The sequence below is a fragment of the Marmota marmota genome, unplaced genomic scaffold (assembly GCF_001458135.2).
Source record: "Marmota marmota marmota unplaced genomic scaffold, marMar, whole genome shotgun sequence".
Classification (NCBI taxonomy): domain Eukaryota; kingdom Metazoa; phylum Chordata; class Mammalia; order Rodentia; family Sciuridae; genus Marmota; species Marmota marmota.
The window spans coordinates 24,508,149-24,512,630 of NW_026000026.1; positions in this window are offsets into that span (position 1 = coordinate 24,508,149).

Below are 4,482 nucleotides of genomic sequence, written 5' to 3' on the forward strand. Positions count from 1 at the left end.
GTGATCAGCACTAATGGCTAGACTGCTGGGCGTTTTCTCTGTGCCAGGCGACAGGTGGATGACTGTACCCTGGGTGACCGATTTCATCTTCAGCATCTCCTGAGACATGGGTCCCTATCACTTGCATAGGTGAAGAAACACAGACCTAGTGACCACAGGTAACTTCCCCCAAGGACCCCAAGGTTACAGGTTTACAATAGAGAGTGGGTTTGAAGCAGCTCTGCCTGACCTCGAAGCCTCTATTTAAGTGACCATCAGATTTACTCAGCAGCTGGGCTCACTTAAGGAGTCCCTAGTTCCACCTCCTCTGAGGAATTCCACCGTCCCTTTCTGCAGGGCTGGGGATGGAACCCAGGGCCTCGTCCTCGCTAGGAGAGCGCTCTGTCTCGGAGCCTCCCCAGCCCAGTTCCTGCTCTTCAGACCAAGCAAATGAGACTTCAATTTGCCAGTGACTGGAGCACCGAACTACTTTGTCACCTCCCTGCTAAGCGGATGGCTCTTTGGTCTGGTTTGTGGATACCCTTGCAAGTCACCTAATATCGGAAGTCACCCGGCCGCAGTGAGCATCTCAGACCACACTGACAACCCCAAGTCAAATTCCTGCCCTGGAGCTCCTGGCTGAGGGTGTTGGAGCCTGATTTCCACGTCAGCGTTGCTGGTCTCCTAGGGAAGTGGCCATTCCCAGCCCATGAACTTGGCCAGTTCTGTTTCCAAGGTCCCCTCAAAATGATGCTAAGTGCAGTCTGCCAGTTTCTGTCCCACAGTGGGGAAGCTGGCATCCTTGTCACCCAGAGCAGTGGGGGACAGTGAAGGGACACGTCTCACCTGGGTTTCTCAAAGTCTCAGCAGTGTCTTGGTCTCCTCTTCCTCTCCTGGGTGCTTCTGCCAGGGGAGCAGCCTCTTTTATAGCTTGGGGATCAGGAAATGGGAGATTGGATGATGGGTTTCAAGATAGTTTAGAATTCTTCAGTGTGGTTGTGTCTTTCAGGGCTCTCCAAAACAAATAATTGCCAATCACATTAGCAGGTGGGTCAGTTAAGTAATTTGGTTCACAAGTTAAACAGAAAAACTTGAGATGGGCTATTACTCAAGACTTCGTGGTTTCATGCACAGAGATGAGGTTGGGAACCCACGCTCCCAGGTGACCTGGAAGATCATGTTTGGAGCTCCAGACAGGGCAGCCAGTTAGAGCCCAGGAAGGGACACCCGTGTCATCTCTTGTCCCCTCTCCTTCACTAGTCTGACTCTTTTTCTCTAATTGGAGAGCTCTTTCTACTCCTGCAATGTCAAGTGTCAAACTGCATCAGACTTCTCCATCTCTGGGGGTCTCTCCGCTCCTGCCTGGGGTTCTTCCATTTTCTGAGCCCCTGGTGCCTGATGGTCATGTAACTGCACATCCTCATCAGAACCTGGGAGTGGGAGGTGACTGTTCCTCCTTTTGGGAGGGAGAAACTGAGACCTAGTGGGGACACGTGACCCAGAGAGCACAGTTAGACCTCAACTCACTGGAAAATAACAGCAATTAAAAATGCCAACAGGGGGCTGGGGTTGTAGCTCAGTGGTAGAGCATTTGCCTTGCATGTGTGAGGTCCTGGGTTTGATCCTTAGCACCACATAAACACAAATAAATAAAATAAAGGTATTGTGTCTGTCTGCAACTAAAAAAATAAAAAATAAATAAAAAGAGTGAATGTTCGAAAAAAGAATAATGCCAATGGCTAACACTTGTGAGTTTTTGCCACATGCCAGGGACACACAGCCCTGGTTGAAGTGGGAAGTGAGCTTTTACGTGGGGGAAATGGGTCTCAGAGTGCGAGGCTGATGTGTCCAGAGTCGCCTAGTTGACATGGGGCACGGTGTTCACAGTTGGTCCTTTTCCTTCTAACTGGGCTGAGTGATGAATGTCCTATCCCCACACTGCTGACCATTGTGGCTGCCCACAGTGGTGAAGTCCATTCTCTCATGCTTCCCATTTTTATGTTCTGGAAAATTCTCTCCAGGTTCCCAGGCCTGAGGAATCCTGCTGCATCCTGGTCTCTCCCCTGCCTCTTCCTGCTGCTCTTCCCCCAAAGAAGCCTCGGGCACTGGTCTCCTCCACCTGGGCCTTTGGAGACTTTGCAGATGGAGAAAGAGGGGGGAGGAGAGGCTCAAGTCTTGAACTAGGAAAGCAGCTCTTGATCTGCAAAACCTGCCACCTTCGGAGCAGACGCGGAGAGCGGTGCTGAAGCTTCGGAGCATCTGTGATGATCCTGGGGGGAAACCGAGGCTCAGGGAGGGCACTGGCCTGCCCAGCTGGGCAGAGGTGAAGTCCGACTGTCCTTCGGGGCTGTCCAGCCTCTGTGCTCCTCAGGGCAAGTTTGCATGTCAGTCTCTGGTTCAGAAAGCTCCTGCCCCTGATCTGGAGCCCTCCCCTGGGCTGGGACATCCGGCAGCTCTGAGTTCCAGACCCGGCTCAGCCCAGGACCAGCTTGTGGGTCTGGGCAAGATACTTCCCCTCTCTTCCTTTTCTTCCTACTTTTTGTTTGAAAATTGTAGTGGTTACCATGGGCTCTGTCCTCTTAGCAGACAAAAGTGCAGAGGACATTGTTACTGGGTCTCCAGGACTTGTTCACAGTTCCCCTCTCCCTCGCCCATGACCCAGAGCTAACCATGCCCATCTGGGTTATGGGAGGTTATAATTTGATGGAACAAATGTTGTCCCCACTTCGTGCCCCGACAGAGCCAGTGTAGGGTAGCGTAAGGGCATGGAAGTTTCAAGGCACTGATGGGCGGGGCCTGGACCAACCTTCTAAACATTTGGGGCTGAATTTCTGCTTCAGCACCCCCCCCCAACTGCCTATCTCAGCATCATCACAAGGTGCGTGTTCAACAAGCGCTTCCAGGAGAAAGTGTGATGAGCTTACAGCTCCGTGAACCTTAAAATGAGAAGAAAATTCGAGAACCCCCAAGAGGCGATGTGAGGAAGGCCCTGAGCCAGCCCAGGCGGGGTCAGGAGGAACACACAAAAGCCTCCTTTGCCAGGGACCAGCCTTCCTCACTGGCCCTGCCCTCCCGTGTTTGTTCTTTGACTCAGGAACAGGAAGAACCCTGGAGCTGTCCAGGGGAATCATGGTGTTTAGGTTGCAAATCGCAGGCCAACCGTTTCAGATTAGGGAGGTCGAATTGAAAGATGGAGACAAGAAGTTCTCTGGCCCTATTCTCATCTCTAAGCTGTTGATACTTCCTTGTTTGAACTTTCCATTCAGCTGAGCACGTATTTCATCATTTTCCCCTTGGTGTGTGTGTATGTGGGGGGATGGGGGTGGGAGGGACCAAGGGGTGTTGGGAGGAAAGGGAGCTGGAGGGGAACTCACAGTGGCTAAGAACCCAGGGGCACTTAACTACTGAGACACATCCCCAGAGAGCTCTAGCATCTGGCTGTCCACCTGGCCATTTTCTGTGTGACCTTGGCCAAGTGACATTCTCGGAGCCTTGGCATTCTCAGGCGTCAATGGAACAGCAGCACTGTATTTCATGGGTTGCTGTGAGGGCATAATGAGATGCTCAAGGTGAGCTCCAGCCACACACCAAGTGCTTAATATGGACGTTACTATTATTTTGGGTGGGGGCTATTTTCCTCTGTTTTCACCCTTGGATGAAGGAAGGTGGGAATTTTTTGTTTTGTTTTGGTACCAGGGATTGAACCCAGGGGCACTTAAACACTGAGACACATCCCCAGCCCTTTTTTATATCTTATTTAGAGACAGGGTCTCACTGAGTTCTTAGGGCCTGGCTAAGTTGCCGAGGCTGGCTTTGAATTTGCAATCCTCTTGCCTCAGCCTCCAGCTGCTGGGATTAGAGGCCTGTACCATGGACCCTGTGGGAATCAATATTTAATAATTGAATAGACGGTAGCCAAGTAATTAGCAATGAATAAATGACATTGGATAAAAACTTCCCATCCCCCCACCCCCCCACACCCCCGCTGAGCCTATTATAAATGAGTTTTCATGTACTCTTTCCGGGGGAAACTGATGCTAAATGTTCATCCTAAAAATTATTAATCTCCATTATACCCAAGAAAAACTTGCAGCACACAGGAGGAGTTCAAGGAGTTCTGAAGGCCCCTCCCGTAACCGGGACCCAGGTCTAGAGTCAGACTGTGACAGCGCTCTGAAGCAATCCTGGTGGCTGACCCTCACCCTCAGGTGACCACTGTCTTGGCCGTGAGTGTCCTGGGTCAGTTTCGCAGTTTTGCAGCTTCGTGTCCCTGGGAGATGTCCCCTCCCATCCCCGTGCCTGGCGACGTTCACATGATTTTACGTTTATGAGGCTCATCCTTGTGGCTGTGGGAAGCTGGAGGTGGCTTCGTTGCTACTGAGGGTATCAGTGAGTCGCTGTCCCAGCAGGTCATTACGCGTTTTGTTGGTTCTTTTGTGGACATTTGGGGAGTGGTTAATTGGGGGCTGCTGGGAGCTCAGGGCCAGGCGCCTCCTTTCCTTC